Genomic DNA, 12,813 nt, shown 5'->3' with positions numbered 1-12,813 from the left:
AATTGCTTGTGTATACGTTTCTTTCCATATTTGGTCAGCAAGTCTTGACTTTTCAACCTCGCCCCATATCACAGCTTTATGGTGTTCTTCTAGCCTTACCTTATGGGACGATTGATCTCACCTTTGTATAGTTTTCCGCATTTGTATGAAATCTCATATACAGTTTTTTGTCATGAAACTTTCGGTCAGAGGCTTGACTCGTACTAGGTGTTTTTTGAGAGTCAAATCACTCTTAAATACTATTCTAATGTCATATGGACTGCATATTTTAAAAAGTTTTTCGGACAGACCTTTTATATATTGTGTGCAAACTGTGTTGAGAACTGCAAATAATAAGAGTTATTCTCCTTAACTGATTTCTCTTTTTAGGTGTTTATTTAAGACTGTCTGGTGTGATGGTTGGATCTGACGCTCTCAAGTCAATTCTAGCCAATTGATGATCGTTTTGTCGTATCCTCCTCTCTTCTGATTGGTCCAGTACTAATCATACATAATCATGCCTCGGGGTACTTTTCTATTGATTCTCACATCCAAGAAGACTCTGGGAGGATGAACACAGAGTTGTGTACTTGCTTTGGTGTAGCATAAACAATGTTTCACTACCATTCTCCTGAAATACATGGTTCTATTAGCAAAACAATATTAGTATTAAAATATTATTATCAATCTCAAATCCAATCAGCTGAAGTTATTTTTCCTTGTTTTGGTTTGTATCATTGACCAAACAAATGGGGTCAGCAAGGCAATCGAGAATTGCTTGGGATTGTTCACATTATAAAAGCCCCAACTTAGCTCTATTATAACCATTATTTAAATAACATTCAACCACCCTAGGTGGTTGAATCACATCATGCACTTTTGCCAGGAATTCAATTGTAATATAGTTTGGCTTTGCCATTAAATGACGACTCACGTGCCGAGTTAGCATTTTAAGCAGTGATGTGGGCGTGACGTCATGCAATATAATGCATATATAGGCTTAAAGATTGGAAGGAAGGGGAGAAGAAGCAAAGAAAAGGAAAAGTCATGGAGATTTAGAAGTTACGCTTGACAAGCACACAAATTTCTTTCTGTTATCCATTCGAAAGCAAGCTGGTTGGTTTGCCTGGTAGTCGTGTCTGGTGCAGTGTATTGAAAGTAAGCTGTGTCTGGTGTCGTGTATTGAAAACCAGCTGTGTTTGGTGTTGTGGTGGTCGGTTAGAGAGAACAACAACGTTAGGGAATGATGCATTTCTAACATATATATATATATATAAAATTTCAAAACTTAAATGGTGATTTATTTCAAGCAAAGGAATATTATTATTAATCGGGTTTCAAGCAGTAAACATAAAAGTTTAAAACAAAACGATTTGAAAAAACAAAACAAAACAAAAATGCGCGTTACATTACGTGCATACGTCTGGGAGAAGAGGAAAGCAGAAGTAGGAAGAAAAGGATTAAACATACAAAGTGTATGCCTGTCTGCTTATTCGCAAATTTAACGGTGTTTAGTATTTTTGTTTGTTTGTATTTTATTCTTTGTTTGCTTTGAATGGAAAAAAAAATGGAGATTAAAATTACGTAGGAAGAGAGTTTTCCTTTCTTTGTTCTCTTGCTATTTTATTAAGGTTTGAACATCGAGTAGGTCAATCGTGGAAACGTTCAAATGTTCCATTGCAGATACTTCGTGGGAATGAAAGAAATAATGGCGATTTCTTCGTTAGGCGAGTACCATTCATGTAACTTGCTTTCGCCGAAGAGATGAACTCGTAAAATTCTCTTTCCACGATTTTCTATCGAAATCTCTAGCTTTGTCGGCAGGGACTCTATTCTTCTTTTTTTTTTTTTTTTTTAATGAATATCTTGTTTTGTCTGCAAAGCTCTTTATTATCGGAAGTTTATCCGTTTTTTAGATAAATTCGACGAGAAACGAATAACCCGCATAAAAATAAAAAGATTAAAAATGGGATGGGCGGGTACAGGAATAACATCGAAAGAGGTTTTCTTTAAAATGAAGAAAAGATTTTATTCACAAAATGGGTTGCAAATTATATGACCTTCACCTTCACCGAGGTGAACGATTTATATGACCTTCACCCTGGTTCTGGTTCTGTGTGAGGTTCTGGTTCTGGTTCTGATCCTGCCTGATCAGACGAACTAAAACTACCACTCTCTTGCTCGGTGACCTCACTCATCAGCAGCTCATCATCTGATGATTCGTCGCTCTCTGTAGTTATGGGATGTACTTCACTAGCCGGGCGAAGATCGCGCACATGGCGTGGGGTTCCATCAACAAGGACCGACTGCTGGCTGACCACTCCAGATATTCGTCCTCGCTTGAACTTGGTGGTGCACCGGTTTCCAGGGGGTCTAACCCAAACTGGATCCCCTACCTTGTATTTGTTATGACTCTCCTCGTCGATTGGTTGGACAGTGTCAATGCCCTTTATCCTAACACGGTATTTGTGTATGGCATTGGCCGCTGCTGTTGTTAGTGTCTTCCCATCCTTTGGTGTGACGTTATACCAATACGTGGCCTCCGTAATGGTGCATTGTTTTCTAGCAGCAATTCTCTTGATGCTGCGATGGCTCCTCTCAGCAATGCCATTCCCTGATGGCACATGGGCACATCGCAGTCGTAGTCGGACACCCCACTCATTCAACAACTGCCGAACTTGGTGGCTACAAAAAGCAGCATCGTTGTTCGTCAATATCTCTTCCGGCGCACCTCGCTCAGAAAAGATAGATGACAGTTGGCGGACAACATTCGCTGAGTCCTGCCTGGTCATTTGCCGCCACACCGCAAAACGAGTGGGTCCACAGTCGATAAGGGTTAGAAAGGGCTTACCACTGTAATGGGTAATATCCATCGCTAATCGTTGTCACACATGCTCAACTTCCAATCGCCCCTTCTTCCATTGCTCAGGTGCAGGATCGATAGACTGGCATGCCTCACAGTGCCTGATGATCTGCCTGACATCCGCCCTTGTCACTGCCGGGTCTACACGCCTCGCAAAATACAAAGTTCTTTTGATACCTGGATGTCCACTCTGCATATGGATTCTTTGTATTTGGCATGAGCTAATCGCGCCAACTGCACAAGATCGAGCAGTGAACTTTACGCCTGTCTTCACAGCTTCATACCATTTGTGAGGCACACGGGTTAGTTGGTCTGCACGATTACAGTGTGATGCCATGAGCGTTACACTCACCGACAGGTCATATTCTGATACCAGACTCTTCAGGGTGTTTAGCCTCCGCCGGATTAACATCTCACTGGCTGCCTTAGTACGGACTCTTGTTCGTCCCGAGAGAGTGTCGGACACCCAGTGGTAAACGCAGAGAGAATCCGTGTACAAGTGTAACTTCTTCGACTGCCATTGCAGTGCCAGATTTAAACCCTTCACAACAGCATCCAATTCTGCCAGGTTGATGTGTTGAGCATCATTCACGGGTCGCAGCCAGCATGCGTCTTCAATTACATTTCCACGTTGCTCCAATAACACTCCCAATGCCAAAGAACTAGCGTCAACCCACACATTCACAGTGTCCCCATCGACACACCATTCTCCACGGGCAGGATCCTCCTTGTTAACTCTCTCTAGTGTTTCTGTCGTCATCAGAGTTAGAAGAGCATCATCAGATACATTATCCCAACCTGTAGTTACTAAACTTGCCCTGCGTTTGATGACGCCCACAGCTGCTCGGAGCCAGCCACACGCTGGTAAGTGACCAATAAGTTTCCCACACAAGGAAAAAATAGTCCGCCGCGTAATAACATCAGGGACGGTTGGAATCTCACTGCCACGTCTCCATCGTAAGGTATCGTCTTTCCCGCAAACGTCCAATCCTAATACCCGTGCTCCATCCCTCAGACGTTCGGGATCCTTGCACTCCAACCCGAATTGAGCTAACTTTTCTCTGACGTGCAACGCAGATTGTACGTCTTCATTGACATACACATCATTAATATAGGCCGATGTTGCGTCCTCAGTAGTCTTTTCCTGGGACAACACTGCATTTACGATGGTCTTCATGATTTGCGGTGCCACATTCAGCCCAAAGCCAAGCCGAGTAAGGCAGTATCTCTGACCCCGGAACCACACTGTCTGGAATGGCCACAATGTCTCATCCACTCGCACCTGCAAATAAGCCTTCCGCAAGTCTACTATAGACACATTGGAGCCCTTCTGGCGCCATTCTCTCAGCTTGCTGGCGCACACGTCAGCATCGGCAGTGTACGTCTCAATGTATCTATTGAGTTCACGATAGTCCAGCACTGGACGAACTTTTGATTTGTTATGCTGGACTACAGCCATTAAGGGAATCAGACCCTTGGGTGGTCCCAGCTAGTTGGGGTAGGGGATCAGCCATCCATCCTGGATCCATGCCTCAAGTTCCTTCTCGTAATCATTACGGGCCTCGTCGGGTATCGAGTACTCTGCAATGCTATTCTTGAGTTCGGTTGGCGCGCTTCCTTCTGTCCACTTCCACGATGCAGTCCATGCTTTTTGGTGAGGGTCGTAGTCCACCTTTAAATCAGGCCGATCAATGTGAACTGCAGCACACACTGGGGTTTCCAAAAACCGCACAGTCCCATCTCTTCCGATAACCACTCCCCCCAGTGCCTTAATAGCATCATATCCCAATAGTACATCGAATCCCAGCAAATCCCCTCGCATCACCAGCACATTAATGTTTGCAGCCACACCAGAGTCTGTGTGGACTTTGACAGTTCCGGCTCCACAGCAAGCTTTCGTATTGCCACCTATTGTGGTTACTTTGATGTTCTGCTTTGTCCAGTTTCGACACAATTTGGCACTCATGATGGTGTGTGAGCACCCGGAGTCGAGAAGAGCTGAACAAAGCACTTGGTCCACGTACACATTTATTGTCAGTTGCACCTCAATTAAATCTTGTCCAGGGAACAGGGCGGCGCTGACGTCCTTCCCCCTGATGCATTTCCCGCACAATTTTGGGATAAATGTCCATAGCTACCACATTGGAAACAGCGCGGGCGCCCCCGCCCCTTGTTAATACAATTTCTTGCGATATTGCCTCACTGGCCACAGCAGAAACATCTCCCATTGGTCGTGGGTCCCAAACTGGGACTCTTTTCAGCATTAGTCTTGGCTGCCTGTGCCATCATTACAACCGGTTCCCTCAGGTCCTCATCATCTCTGATAATGGCTCGAGCGTGTTCTAACAAATGTTCCATGGGCGTTACAGATATGCTGGTGAAAGCCCTCAACAGTTGCTTAACATGGGTGGGAAGGCCGGCCACAAACGCATACGCCAGTGTTTGCTCTGACACTCTATTGCCAAATAGAACTGCAAGTTTCTTCAGCTCCGCGAAGAAGACGTCCACGGTTTCTCCTGGCATGAGTTTCCTAGAGGCAAATGTTTCGTAGGCCGTACAGGGATCCATGGCAAATGCCTTGTATAAAGCATTTTTTATACAGGTAATATCAGCCTTCTCCACAGCACTCAGTTGCTGATTTACACTTAAGGTGCCTCCAGCCAATCTTAGGGGAATCACGGTATGCACCCCCTTTACTTCACAGAGGTTGCAGGTCAGCTCAACCCTTTCGACCCAGTCGACAACAGAAGTGGATCCGTCGAATTCGGGTATCAGTTTTAAATCAAACTTTGCCCCAGCCATAGTTGTCCAGGAAAAGAGACAAAATGAAATAGCCGAAATAGCTTATGACCTTCACCTTCACCTTCACCGAGGTGAACGATTTATATGACCTTCACCGAGGTGCGCGACTTGACACACAAAAATAAACCGCCTCTTAATCACCTGCTAACGCATGAGTCACTGTAACGTCCAATGACAACAACAACAACAACCTTCTCACTCGACCTGCCTTTATACCACTATCTCAATCCCTTCTCTTGCGCATGCGCCTGTAGATTCCTGACAATCTCGAGACTTCCGCTTATAAAAACCCAAGTTTTGTTGTCGCGCATGCCTATACCAGGCACAAACAGCGAGGGCGTTTGTTGTGTTGGTAAGTCCAGGCATTCGAGAACAAAAATAGTACAAAAAATAAAAATAAATAAATAAATAAAAAATAAAAAATAAAATAAATAAATAAAAAACAAAAAACAAAACAAAAACACAAATTGGTTCAACGTCGCTTCAACGAACGACTACCATTAGTATGAAAATTAAGAATGAGTCCCTTCAAAATAATGAACACAATAAATGTAATAAATCCAATGGAATGTACTCCCAAGTTGGTACTTTACAGTTATTCACCCCCCCCTTTTTTTACTGTTAGTTTAAAAGCTTTCATTTTACTCCAGATTTCTTTCCTTCAAAAAACACGCCCCGCGTATATTAAAATTGTAAGGAAGTGCCTCGTCGCGTCCTTTATTTTCTTCTTGGTCTTCCCGAATGAAAATCTCAGGAATCCTCACGCACGGCAGGAAATGAAGCACACGTCCACTCCTGGTTGGCAGGATTTGAAAAGAAAAATTTTCGCGCGGAATTCCGTAACGCCATTCCAAAGGAGCTAGCATTGCCTTTTTATTCACGATCAATGGCAGTTTCGCATGTAATAAAATTCAATAAAGTATAAAATACAGAAAATAAAATATGTGAACCAGAATGAAAATATAACAAATGTATACATGGGGATACATAATTGTTGGTACAGAAAAATTCCAACAGAACCCTCTTTTTTTCACAATATCTCTTGCTTTGTCGGTAAAGACCATTATTTTTATTTCTATAATTTTATAAACATACATTAATTAAAAAATTTCAAATAAAATTCTTATATTTTTATAATTTTATAGATCCAGTTATTTTTCATAAGTTTATAAACATATATTAATTATAAAATTTCAAATAAAATACTTATATTTTTATAATTTTATAAAAATATATTTATTTTTGTATAATTTCATAAGCATATATTCATTATAAAATTTCAAATAAAATACTTATATTTTCATAATTTTATAAACATATAGTTATTTTTTTATAATTTCATAAACGTATATTCATTATAAAATTTCAAATAAAAAACTCTTATTTTTTTTATAATGTTTCTTACAAGTGCAAATAAAAACTAATTTTATATTCAACTGTATGATTTTGTTATTTTTATTTGTATACTTTTTAATAATGTCATTTTCTTATATTTTATTTTAATAAATCGCATCAAAATACAAATACTGGATAACAAAACAAGCGAAGGGACTATTTTGACTCATTACCGGTTTCGGTTACAGTCACGCAGAAAATATGGGAAGACTTTAGCTGACTATAATCATATTGTTTTGTATTTTTTTACTCGTACCAATATTGCAACTATTACTATTTTTTTTTTTTTTCATTAAGGTTAGGTTCTCATGTTTAGGATGTCATACGTTAGAATTGTTGGGTTTGTATTAAAATCCACAAAGGTGTTTTTTTTGTTTTTTTTTTACACAGTGATCACCACTTATCAAGGCCCGGAAGCCACTCAGGGATAAGGGTTATTGCAAGTACATTACGTTAGTGTGGAGATTTGATGAAGTGTTTACTTAAGGGGGCGGTTCATTAGGAATTTGTTAACATTGGACTTGAAGACATCCAAGTTGTAGTCCGGGGGGAAGCAGGCAGACGGAACAGAGTACAAAAAAGGTTGTCAAAAACAAATATATAACAAATAAATGTTATCAAAAGCAACATAAGTTGCTTTTCTACCTAACTAGATAAGTTTTTAGTGTTTTTATTTAATGTAAAATGTTTATTCCGTCCGAAAAACAAATAACATTAAACGCTACTGGAGAATCATGAACTTTTTTTCTTCACAGACATATATTTACTCGTATTTCACTGAAACAAATATCAACTGCTTCTTCTTCTTCTTCTTCTTCTTCTTCTTCTTCTTCTTCTTCTTCCCTTTTATTATTGTCACATCAACATAACACGTTTCATTCATTCCATTTTTATTTGGGGAGAGGGTGATGATGGGCGTGATAGGGTGTTACTAATTATGTACGACAAATTAAGGCATAAAGATGTACGACAAAGCACGACAACTACTCCTACTGATTCTCCATTCATATGATATTTAGGCACGCTATTCAAGCAACATGGGATTCTTATGTTAAGAACAACAAGAAGCAACTGATTTTAATTTAGATGGACTGCATGTGGTTTTATTTATGCTGTGCCTTAATTTGCCGCACCATAACTTGTCATGCCTTAATTTGCTGTGCCTTACTTTGTCATGCCTTAATTTGTCTTGCCTTAATTTGTCGTTCCATAAATTGAAGTGCCTTAATTTGCCGTTCCTTAATTTATCATGCCTTAATTTACCGTGCCTTACTTTGTCATGCCTTACTTTGTCCTGCCTTACTTAGTCATGCCTTAATTTGTTGTGACTTAATTTTCTGTGCCTAAATGTGTTGTACCTTAATTTGTCGTGCTTTAATTTGTCGTGCCTTAATTTGTCGTACCTTACTTTGTCGTGCCTTACTTTGTCGTGCCTTAATTTGCCGTGCGTTAATTTGTCGTGACTTAATTTGCTGTGCTTTAATTTGTCGTACATAAATAATGATACACTGGACGATTTGAGTACCACCCACCCCCGCCACAGTAATAAAAGCGGAGGTGTAAAAATTAGAGGAATTATAATTTTGGCAAAATTGTTAAAATATCCCAAAGGCGCATTAATAAGTAGTTTATTGAAACATCATTACAGGTCAGAATTACATTATTGTCATTTTTGTGTTGTGACGTCATTTCTGACGTATCATATTCGCAGAAAGATTTATTTTAAAGTAAAACTTCGTTGTGAAAAGACTTACGTAAGTTAAACAATTATTTAGGCAGTTTCGCAATTGAGTTCCATCTAACTAAAGAAAACCAAACCAACTTAACTTAAAAAAAAAAAAAAAAAAAATGAACTCAGTTGCGATTCTACCGTTATTTCATAACTTATTTTCTTATCGCTGTATAAGAGAAACAAAAAAAAAATGTAGTTTTTGCAGAGATTTAAAAATATGTCTTAGTTGTAAACTATTACATGTAATAGTAATAATAATGTAATAGTAATGTTAATTATTACATTTAATAGTAATAATAAGTAAGGTTACCTTTTTGACTATCTCGATATCTGTTTTAAACCAATGGTTCTCAACAGGAGTCCATATGGACCCCCATGGTGCACGAGACATTATTATGGGTTCGGTTTTTCTTCAAAATGAGTCATTGATAAGTTATTAACTTTTCTTTTGATTAAAGAAATAAAGAAAAAGATGGGGGGGGGGGAGGGACACAAAAATAAAGAGAAAAAACAACCCAAGGGTAAAAAGTTTGCGTTGAACTCAGAACCCCAAAGTCGGCAAGTCGATCCCAGCTAGTCAACTCTCGAGTTCTTGAAATGCGCCTTCAATATTAAAAAAAGATGTATTGTTCGCTTATTTCATACAAGCGTCAAATTCCAGTACGGCAGTACTGTAGTAATGATGCCAAGAACTCGAAAAGAATACCCACCAGCATACGTAGCAGACGACATAATAACTCCTTGATCTAAAGTGGATGTGCCTATGGTTTTATTGTGGTTAACACCCGGGGAGCTACTTGCCGTGCTCAGGACTTAGCAAGTTACTCTCCCTGGCAAACCATCAGGATACATTTAACGATTAATATTAGACATAATTTTGAAGAAAAAAAATGTTTAAAATATATGAAAAGGTAGTAGATTGGTTCATCTAATATTAGCGGAAACAGTATAAGAATACCAAGAAACTTCTGTTCCTAACTAAGAACGCTATATTATTATTTTATACTTATTTTTTTACTTTTTTTTTTTTAACAAAGGGGTCACCACATATCAAGGCCTGGAGTCTTCTCGAGGATAAAGGTTAATATGTGTACGGTAGTCATTGGGACAATAGCGTAATAGTCATTAGTAATGGAAATTTGGTATAATTAGATTAGTTAAGAGGACGATTTAATAAGAATAATAATGGAAATTACGTTGAACTTGAAGAAGGCAATATTTTAGTCAACTTTAAAGCAGATCAGCGGAACAGAGTTCCACAGGCGGGCAGTTCAAGGAAAGAACCTTTGTTCATGGAATTCACGTTTATGTTTAGGCACTAATAGAGAGTGGGGAACATTTTTAAAAATGATTTTAGCTAGACGAGTGTTTTAATGTGATTGGAGCTCAGTCGAACACTTGCCATGAAAATAACGACAGATCAGAGACAAGCTTGCAACGTCTCTTCTCTGGAAAAGAGGTTGTAGATAAGAGAAAAGGGTATCATCTATTAGATTACGAAGTCGTTTTTTAACTCTGTCAAAGCAGGATAGGTTTTCCTATAATTACCATTTTCAAGTTACAAATACAAGCAACTATAAAGATCGAGTTTATTTTATATATTAGATAAAGAGCAATTCAACGTGCATGGCCTCCTTAAAATGAAAGCCTTAATTAAAAGAAAAAAAAAGGAAAATATAATATTTGTATAACTAAAAGGAATAAAACAATATACAGTAATTCGTATTATTTAGATTATTTGGACTAGTGTTGTCATCATGAGTGTTATTCCCACAACGTTTCGGCCGATGTGATATCCAACCTATTTCAGGTGTATCTTGTTGAAATCGAGAGTCTTTCTGTCAAACTTGGAAAGCTATACGGAATTTCGTGCTGATTCCCGAGTTCGCTAAGGTACACCTGAAAAATGCCATCGGTCGAAACGTTGTGAAAATCACACCCAAGATGAGAACAGTAGTCTGAAAAAATCCAAATAATTCTTAATTATCAATCGTCACCTAAAAAAATATTCAGAAACGAAATATACAATAATTTCCAAACTCGAAAAATCTATACACCTATAATTTTTGTGGTGTATTGATATTCAGATTAAAAACCCTTTTTGTCTATTTATTTAACAAGAAACTACAACTTTGTTATATATGGGTCGTGGAATTACATTCATCTGAAAAAGATCTATCTAATTTGCATATTCTTTTAAACATCATTTTAATTAATTCCCAGTTAGCTTTGTTCGGTTTTCTTATGGGATGATCATCTTCAGTTAATTATTACATGTAATTATATTCATGCAGATATTCTACATGATTTATACTTGCGTAATATTTGCATAAAAAGGTTATTGTAAACACAAACCTCTTTCTATACATATCTATGCGTATTAAAAAAAATTGCCCACCAAACTAATTTGTGAGTTTGTGGTCTACAGACATGAAACTTAATATATAAGCTATTCGAACCCATGCGCAACTTTATATTTGGGTTTTAGCTGGGGAAAATGAAATGTGTCCGTGGAACGAACTGGGGCCAAACTTGCACACTCGCGTTTTTAGTCCGTGTTTATCCCTTAGTCACCGTCATATCCAGCATCTCAAATTACCGACAATATTAAATGAAACAAACAAACAAACAAACAAACAAACAAACAATTTGCAATACTAGGGTAAGTTAAGGAGAGTACCTATTTACAATGCCTCCCCACGGGACAGAGTTAGACACCGGGGTCGTTTTTTTTTTAACGTGGAGAAAAGGAACAAAAATAAAAATTGTCTCAGTCGTGAAGAATTTCTCCTCCACTGAGAGAAACTAAGAAATTGAAGTGTACCATCTGAAGATCGTAGCTCAATTAAAGTGCGTAGAAAGTGGGGTTGGGTTTACTATCAGTGTTACTGTTACAGAGCGCGTATGAGCACGTGAGAAAATATCAGCAGGAGCCCTAAGATAACTGGCGTGTGAAGATATTAGAAGCAGTAAACGAAAAAAAAAAAAAAAAAAGCACATGTGCAAATTAGGAATTGTGTGACAGGAAAAAGAACAAATAAACCATCACGTGATAGGGAAGAATCAAAGTCCGCATGGCGCATCGGAGAAGACGAGCGTGTAAGGTCGAAGACGAAAAATGGCTCGGTACAGCCGGTATGTGATCGGGAGAAGAAAGAAAAACGCGTGGTTGGTGCTACACAAAGCATTCACTACTATAAGCAAATCGTCTGTGTGGATTTCCGAACAACTTAGTTGTTGTGGCGGAACCTGATACGTTGAAATCGACGGGAAAGTCCCTCTCACTCTCTCACTCTCTTTCTCTCTGTCTCTGTCTATCTCTGTCTCTCTCTCTCTTTCTCTCTCTCTCTCTCTCTCTCTATATATATATATATATATATATATATATATATGTGTGTGTGTGTGTGTGTGTGTGTGTGTGTGTGTGTGTGTGTGTGTGTGTGTGTGTACTCCAAGATTCACGGTTTTATTCATCTTACCAATCATTTTTTTTCAAATTACAAAATCTTCGGTACATTTTACAGATCCGTTTCCTTCACGGGAAATTTTGCATGTCAACATTAAACGTTTCCTTCTGTAGACTCATCAGAAGAAAAAACAGAAAGTTCTCAAAGAAGAAAATGCATATTAATTAAGAGGTGATATCATTTGCATATTACATTAAGGAAAATCGATTTATTAAATAGTGGTGTGTTAGTTATTGTTTATAATGAAAGAATTGTTTTAAGTGTTCTATTTAAGTTTATTATTTAAATTTGATTTATATTGATAGCATATCTAATTTAATTATTGTAAACAGGTTTGAGTTATTTCCCCTGGGCGCGAACTTTGTTCTTTTTGTTTTTGTTTTCTTTTTCGGCGGATATTAAAACTAAAACTTTCACGCATTATTTTTTGAATTAGTTTAAATAAAATAATTTCCGTGATTTCGCAATTAACGTTGTGGTCCGGTGAATTTTTATTTTAAAATAAACAAACAATTCAATTCAACTACGATTCTCTATTTAAAGCAAAAACAAAAAAACTTTCATTTACGTTTTTT

General features: G+C 38.1%; 1 protein-coding gene across 4 annotated transcripts in view; it reads left to right on the top strand.

Annotated features, from left to right (window-relative positions):
- LOC145248253 (uncharacterized) overlaps positions 1-12,813 on the top strand; it is a 47,158-nt gene that overhangs the window by 12,959 nt on the left and 21,386 nt on the right. The window contains exon 1 of one of the 4 annotated variants that reach the window (XM_080110126.1): positions 8,726-8,793. The exons of 1 other annotated variant lie outside the window; for it this stretch is intronic. The gene's annotated coding sequence lies outside the window, so the exon portion shown is untranslated. Of the gene's footprint in view, positions 1-8,725; positions 8,794-11,841; positions 11,940-12,813 lie in introns of those variants that run through there. 2 more of the 4 variants (XM_080110128.1, XM_080110127.1) reach the window with 2 other exon arrangements.

Source organism: Euprymna scolopes, chromosome 26, assembly GCF_053919585.1.
Source record: "Euprymna scolopes isolate OS-2025 chromosome 26, ASM5391958v1, whole genome shotgun sequence".
Lineage (NCBI taxonomy): Eukaryota > Metazoa > Mollusca > Cephalopoda > Sepiida > Sepiolidae > Euprymna > Euprymna scolopes.
The sequence above is the reverse complement of the archived record's forward strand: the minus strand, read 5'-3'. Positions and strand labels throughout refer to the sequence as shown.